General features: G+C 38.5%; 3 non-coding genes across 3 annotated transcripts; 2 read left to right on the forward strand and 1 right to left on the reverse strand.

Moving 5' to 3' along the window:
* The first annotated feature begins 764 nt into the window (after positions 1-764).
* On the forward strand, positions 765-837 carry TRNAV-AAC (transfer RNA valine (anticodon AAC)). Its single transcript has one exon. It is a non-coding gene; the product is annotated as a tRNA-Val (tRNA).
* A 6,609-nt stretch (positions 838-7,446) lies between these two features.
* Positions 7,447-7,519, reverse strand: TRNAR-ACG (transfer RNA arginine (anticodon ACG)). The gene has a single exon. It is a non-coding gene; the product is annotated as a tRNA-Arg (tRNA).
* Positions 7,520-7,873: 354 nt separating this feature from the next.
* On the forward strand, positions 7,874-7,946 carry TRNAR-ACG (transfer RNA arginine (anticodon ACG)). The gene has a single exon. It is a non-coding gene; the product is annotated as a tRNA-Arg (tRNA).

A 7,946-nucleotide genomic window follows, 5' to 3' on the forward strand; every position in this document is an offset into this window, starting at 1 on the left:
TGTACAGTAGGTTTCTTCCTGAAAGTAAAACACGTGTTCGGTCTTGGTCACAAGAAATATGTCAATGAACAACAGGCCCGTAGAGAGCGAAATCACCCGTGCTCACCAGGGCTCGAACCTAAGACCTTCTGTATGTTAGACGGATGTGATGATCACTACACCATGAGTAAGCAATTAAATCATCAGGTATTAATTCTGAATCAAGCGATATTCTTGTATCACGGAAATATCCAACTACGTGGCAGATGCAAGCTGTATTTACTACAATTTCTGGCATTGAGGGAGAGGGGCGCTTCCCTTGTGGGTCCATAGCATTCAAGAAAAGTCAAGTTCTCCCGATGCAGGCTGCCGGGCCGGAATAAACTTGGCCTGTCGGGGTCCGAGGAGAGCGCAACACTTGGGCGTCGGTGTGAGGACGAACCGCAGACGGCAAAATGCAAAGCGAGGCCAAAATCAATGCTGTCGACCCTATTTAGTATTTAAAGGGATGGGCCTTGGGCAGGAATTTGGCCATGTACTGAATGTATCTTAAACCGATATTATTAAAAGGAAAATAACCCAAAGTTCTCTCTCTCTCTCTCTCTCTCTCTCTCTCTCTCTCTCTCTCTCTCTCTCTCTTACAGTTTCTATGGCTTGATTCTTATAGCTGAATTTCATTCATCAGCGTTTTAGTAATGTCGTGACGAAGCAAAAGTGAATGATGAGGTTTCCCGTGCTTTTTTAAGCCTCGACACTTAGCTTTTGCAACACCCTGTAATTTGCGGGTGCTCATGGTGTAGTGGTTATCACATCTGTCTAACACACAGAAGGTCCCAGGTTCGAGCCCTGGTGAGCACAGGAGTTTTTGTAAAAGCCATGTTCGTTTCCAGTGTTATGATTGCTGTCATATGATTAACCTTACATAGTCATTGTTTGGTGTATGAATACACAAGTTGCCATAAATAGAATGTAATGTAGTCTTGGGTATAAATGTTAAATACTTTGATAAGACTGACATGGTGCTAATAGCTGTTGGGCTTTCATGGCAAATTTGTAACCCATCGCACTTCTGTTTGGCAGCAAGTTGCACAGTGTGCCAATGACTTGGTGTTTCATTTTGATTGGCTGACTTGTGTAGTGCAAACGCTTCTTAGACCTACCTTTTTGTGTATTTTTATTATTCTGTTTTTGTGAACTAGATATTTCAATAATCTATTGAAAATATTTCAGTTATGAGTTATATTCATTTTTATTGCATGTACTGCAACATTTTCAAGTTTTCAAGACAATTAACTATTCTAGGTGTAACTTTTGACTCACATCTAACTTTTGAGAAACATCTAATGAAAGTTTCAGCAAATGCCGCACGAAAGTTATTGTTCGTTTATAACTGTGATAAAATCAGTGCAACCTATTTTAGGTCACTTGTGCTTCCTTTACTGAAATACTGTTCTCCGGTGTGGATGTCTGCCTCTGCCAGAGATTTATCTCTTTTAGATAGATTGGTTCATGGTGGTAGGTTTCTGTTTCCTAATAGTAGCAAATATGACTTGGGCCATCAACGGCTGGTCTCTTGTTTGTCAATTTTTCATAAGTTGTATTTCAACAGAGATCTTATACATTCACAACTGATCCTTGATCCCTTTACCTGCCGAGAGCAACCGGATTCGCTGAACAGCAGCACCAATATGCAGTAAATGTGCCTTGTTGTCGAACTTCTCAGTTCCAGAGGCCCTTTATTCCTCACACCATTGGAAGGGCGCAGCCCCCAAGAGGATGCCGTGTAACTGGAACTTCAGAAGCTCAAGCGAAAATTCAGTGCATTACCACCCTAATGCTATTCTTGTTGCATTTTAATACATTTTATCTATTTATCTGTTTATTAATTTATTTTTTTCTTTTTTAATAAGTGGGATCTCTTCTTTCTGTATTTCACTTTACTTCCTCTTACTTCTTCCTAATGAACACCATACGAATAGGTTTTATCTGCTGAATAATAATAATAATAATAATAATAATAATAATAATAATAATAATAATAATAATAATAATAATAATAATAATAGTCAGTATGAGAAGAAATACTGATTTGAGTAGTTGAAACGAAAGAACCATAAGTTGGTGGCGGTTTTTTCTTCTGCTTTGATTCCCTCATTTCTTTCTTTCTATAGAAGAGGTTTTTTCACTCAACTTGTGTCTGTCAGTAGCGCGGAATAAACAGCCCAGAAAGGAGCGGATCCTTAACTTCACTCATTACTAGACAGAGAAGAAACGTGAAGCATCGAGCGTGATAGTCGTGTGTAAATGTCCTGAATGCAATGCAAGGTCTGTGTTCCTTATGGAGTTTTCTTGATGTACTTCATAATATTATGAGGTCAGTTGAGGGGACAATATTTCGAAAGGCAATTTTCAGGTAGTGATAACAGTCTAATATGTTGCTCAGTCTATCTGGGTAAGATGAAGTTACTCGTGTTGATGTCATTCATTACAATTGTAGCCCTGGACTCAGCAGAATTCCAGCCTGCCGTCTGATTCTGTTACAATAGCTTTGGTTCGAGTTCGACTCAAATCTGGTGTAATATAGGGTACTCTCAGTTCAGGTAAAGGCAACGTTCCTAATGACCTGCACATTTTCATTCATACCAAATACATAATTTCTCAACTTAAAATTTTCCTTTTTTTCCAGAGTCTTGGCATAACATTTTTATCTCTTTCGTAATAGTTGTGATAACTTTTTCTACAACTCAGTTTTATCATGTGCATTTCCTTTGGCTTGTAAAATATTTTCGCTGTTATGTCAGTACTTAGAAAGGCACTTTTCTTTCTCATCACTAAATAGCTCTTGCAACTTTTCAAAGAAAACCCATTTCTATAATTTATCTTTCTGACCTTTGACACTTCTCGCTTGTGGAACAATAACACAAAAGTGTATGTATGTATATATATATATATATATATATATATATATATATATATATATATATATATATATATATATATATTCTTATGCAGTAATCTCCCTCAGTCGTGGTGTGTATGTGTGTATTGTTGTATACTGTATATTTTGTATTCAGAGTTAAAGTAAAGTAAAATGGTTACACCCTGTATGGTTTGAGAGAAGGATGATGCGTGGTGTGTAGAGAGAAAGACAGAGAGTGGTTGTTTCTATAAAGAGGCGGCCTGTTTAGTCAATATTCAAAACTGCTGAAGTAACGCATCCCATTGGAGTCTCGCTCAAAACACTGTTGGGTGGAAAATTCTATCACGTATATAGACGCCCATACAGAGGAGTCCATTCTGAGACCAATAGCCGTGTTGAAGAGAGATGCGGTTCTCTCTCTCTCTCTCTCTCTCTCTCTCTCTCTCTCTCTCTCTCTCTCTCTCTCTCTCTCTCTCGGGACTTCGTATGTCCTGTTGTAACGTAATTGATAATTTTGGTAGACAAGGGTCACTCATTACTTTTAACTGTTTAATTCCGTAGTAAATGTGTCTGAGTTATCTGAACAGTGTATTTTACTGAGTGTACATACGTAACGGCGCCTGATTAAGGACACAAAGCATTTGGTACCAAGGTATTGTAACATATAATTATTGGTTTTTAGTGCACTAAAAGTAATATTTACAGTGATTGTACATAAAGATACTTTTTCCCTTTTTGATACTTTTTCCATGTTGTATGTTTTATGCTTTATCTTTTGAAGAATTTTATATATATGTGATGTGTTTGCTATTGCCTAAATGCTTTGTTTTGCATTATGATATTTAATTTTTGCGGAGTATATTTCTGTGCCTTTTGTATCCACATTTTTATTTGATTGATTTAATTGCCTTATTTGGTTTAACACAAGGGAATTAATTTACTTGTATTTCTTTTTAATCAACTTCTGTTACGTAACAATTTAAATTTTACTTGAATAATTTTTTAATTAATTAATAAATTAATTTCTGATTTAATTTTGACTGATGATTAATTGAGATTTAATCCAATTTTCTTTTGTTTTCAAGTAATAATAAATTTCCCTGAGACTGTTAATGTCATGTATAATCTTTGAATTTAGAAATAAGTTTTTGTATTTAAAATTATTATATCAGAGTTTCAATTGTTGACCCACCAGTAATTTTCATTTGAATTAGATATAGAGTGGTAAGTGAGATGTTTTCCTTCAAGTAACTGAAGTGAACTCGAACCAGGGAAATAAAAATACTTAGACTTTTATAATGTTATTGGAGTGATGCCCTTTGATTTTACCTCACACCTATTTTAATGAACTTATTTAGCTTTCTTTCATGATTGATAAGTTTTATAAGGGATCACTGTTGCCTTTAGAGAAATCAGTCGTTTTGTATGTGTGATGAGGGTTCAGGTGTCTGGCTGTTGTGAGGTAACTATAACTGTCGAATAAATGGTAAGTTGGTAATCAAATATGAAGCACTTAGATACCAAGTTTAATTTAATGATCAGACACTGGACACTTCGTCACAATACATATTTATTACTCCCTGTTCGCGATCTCTTCCTTGCTTTAATAGAATACAAGAGATTTATTTTTGTTAAAGTAAGAGGGCAGACAATGCAGGATGTAGCATGTGAAGAAGTGAGCGGGAAGCCGTGATTTAGATTTAGAGGTGTTTTCAAATTCCATACGCCAACTGCCAAGACATTAGCTTGGAGGGCCGTAAATCAGGGATAAGCTTTGCTAGGACAGACCTTAGATGTACTGTTCCTACAGCTCAGTCTTCTCTATCCTGTGTACTGGCGAGTCTATTGTCATTTTAGGTCAAGCCCTGGCTAGGAAAAGTTTTGAAGTAAGTATTCGAGAAAGTGCCCTGGCATCGGGACTTTCCACGCAGCCGCCACAGCGTCCGGACGTGCAGGGCGGCCATCCAAGCATTCTTTGTTTTTTCCCTCCTTTGTTCATACGAGGAGAAATTTGCTATTTCAGTGGACCAAGGAATCTTATAAAACTGATCACTGAATTAGCTAACCTTGCGAAATGTGTAGGCCTATGCCTTGGGTCTGTGCAACATCCTCTTTCTTGTAGAAGAGTCTGCATCATTAGTACCAAGAAACCTTAATTCGACCTTGCAGTAAACTCCTGATAAAGAGTCTGAGAGGCACCGAAATCTGTTACGTTCAGTCTATGTAGCATTGAGATTAGTCCAAAGTCGGACTAATATGCTGAGCTGCTGGTAGCTCCTGTAAATAACCATTTCATTTTATTTTACTTGTTTTGTCGAAACTAGTGTTCCAGTAAGTTTGCTGAATTCATTCATGTGGTTATGAATAAACCTCTATTCTTTGTTAACAAGTGTTAACTGGCGACCTGATCTATTCAGTATTTGTGCTTTAGAGTTATGTTAGCCTTAACTGACAGAATTACATGGGTCATAGGTAAAGTAAGGCAATTTAGATCAAATTATTTGATTATTAAACTCATTAGCCAAAGGACCCACGTAACAATATATATACACACACACACACACACACGTGTGTGTGCGTGTATATATTACATGCCATTCGTGTTATAGTGTTTAGATTAAACTATAAAAAATTAGTATGGGTACTTGCGTTCGTGAAGAGCTTTAAATTTCCCCCTGGCAAGTGAAGCGACGGAACAGCATCTTTCTTGACCATTGTACAGTATTTGTGGGACATGAATGTTCATCAAGCGTTATTTCAAATGATCAGTGTAATCGTGTGGCCTTAAATGGGCTGAACGCACCCTGCACGTTGGGGTTGATTGGATCTGAGTGGCAGCACTCGCTTATCCACTTGTTGCCGGGAACATTTATCTCTAAGAAACCTAAAATATTTAATAGCAGTCTTTTGTTTTTCCCCTAGCGTTTGGACACCTATGAAGAGAACAGTTAGGTATTTTAGTTAATGTATCACCCAAATCCATAATAGTCTTTTTAACAGAATGAAATTAACTGAGGTTGGTCAGGATAATGACTAAGTGGGGTCAAGTTCGTGGGGAGCACTTGACATGCCTAGAAATGGGAGTCACTCATTGTCTCCTGTTTAGCTAACCTGCATGAGTGGTCCTGTCTCCACCTTAGCTGAGACACTCAACAGTTGACACACAATTATAATTCACTGCTTAGGTCAGGTTTTAGAATCGAACACTGATCCTTCAGTTTTAGAACCGCAAGAGAAGGGTGCTGAGAACTTGGTCCAGGTCTTTGGTGACCGGTAGTGTTCCTAAAGAGAGAAAACTGTCGAGAATAGGGTTGATTCAAGGCAGCAGATCATCATGTCCTTTGAAAGTGAGGCTCAAGCGAGAGATGTTACTGTCCATCAAGGGGAAAGTAATTCCAGAGTTTCGTAGGGAAAATAGCCAGACAGTGATTCCTTCTGTCCGTGAACAAAGGATCAAGAGATTGTGACTGGATTGGTGTACCTGCATTACCAAGGACATCAATTTTGTCTTCGTAAAAAAGGAGTGTAAAGGATCTTGGTGGTTTTGGTGGGGGGAGGCGGGGGACGGGGAGTTAGCGCTGTCGGCGTACCTCACGTGGTGCTCTCTAGGCATTACTTGAGGTTCTTTGCAGCGTCCCTTCGGCCCCTAGCTGCAACTTCTTTCATTCCATTTACTCAACCTCCGTTCATGGTCTCTTTCTTCCATCTTTCTTTCCACCCTTTCCTAACAGTTGTTTCATTGTGCAACTGCGAAGTTTTCCTCCTGTTACACCTTTGAAACTTGTTTACTCTTAATTTCTCCTTCAGACCTGACTGACCTCATAGGCCCTAGCGCTTGGCCTCGGGCCTAAATTTTATATTTGATTCCGTCCCAGTAAAGGTTATGAATTTGTGGTGAAATGGCCTTGCAGGGCAATAAAGCAGATTCTACTGTACTGTGGTGCCTTTCCTTTGTAGTGTAGGCTAGGGTCAGGCAGTCGTTGTCAGCTTCGAGGAAAAAGAGAATCTAGTGGCATAAGTTGGAGTCACTCAAATGTTATTATAATAGTACCCAGCGGCGATTAGAGTCTGCTTTTCTTGTGACCTGTGTAAATTTAGGCACATTTAAAGGATAGTCAGGTGTCTTAGTTATATTTTTTTCCGATTTTGTCTCTGTCGTCTAGTGTAATCAGCCTTATTTGCTGGTAATAAAGTCACAATTTGGGCTAGAAAAAAATCACAGGAAAAAAAAGTCACATTAATTTAGTCTTTTGTTTATGTTTTTACGGTAGTCCCCAACACGCTTGTATTAAACAAGCCGCAAAGGTGGATACATACCGGGGTCACTCTCTGGGAAATATTCATGTGACCTTGTTTTTTCTGTGACTTTTTTACCCGGATTCGTGAAATGGAGGACTCAGACTATTGCAGAAGGTGCATTGTGAATTCTTCTAAAAGTAAAAATGTTGGACGACATTTGTGAATATATGAGTAATGATGCTGTCCTTGTGTTGCCCCATGTGAATGTGCATAAACAAATGTCTGAAGGAAAAAAAACTATAGAATTCCGACCTTGCCAGGATTCGAACCTGGAATCTTCTGATCCGTAGTCAGACGCGTTATCCGTTGCGCCACAAGGCCAGCTGATTGTTGTAAACGAGCAAGTATTGAGCGCTATTAGAGCGGTTATTTGGGAGCCATTGACATTTTGACATTGAATGGCATTTGTATTTTATATTTGCAGGGTATGATAAGAAATGCTGAAAGCATTTCTTCATTAGCTTTAAGAAATTACCAAGTGCTGAGATTACCTTCTGACCCCGAACGGGTATTCATAGTACTCGTCTCGTATGTCTCTTAGGAAGTGAGTTCATCCGCAATCCGCGTCCCTATTTAGAACATATGATATCTGACGACAGTTGAACTGCTTACTTCATCACTGAACCCGGATAAAGTTCCTTGTTTTGAAAAATCGTAATTCCAAGGAATTGTAACGGCCTTGTGGCGCAACGGATAACGCGTCTGACTACGGATCAGAAGATTCCAGGTTCGAATCCTGGCAAGGTCG

This window comes from Macrobrachium rosenbergii, chromosome 56, assembly GCF_040412425.1.
Source record: "Macrobrachium rosenbergii isolate ZJJX-2024 chromosome 56, ASM4041242v1, whole genome shotgun sequence".
In the NCBI taxonomy this organism is placed as follows: domain Eukaryota; kingdom Metazoa; phylum Arthropoda; class Malacostraca; order Decapoda; family Palaemonidae; genus Macrobrachium; species Macrobrachium rosenbergii.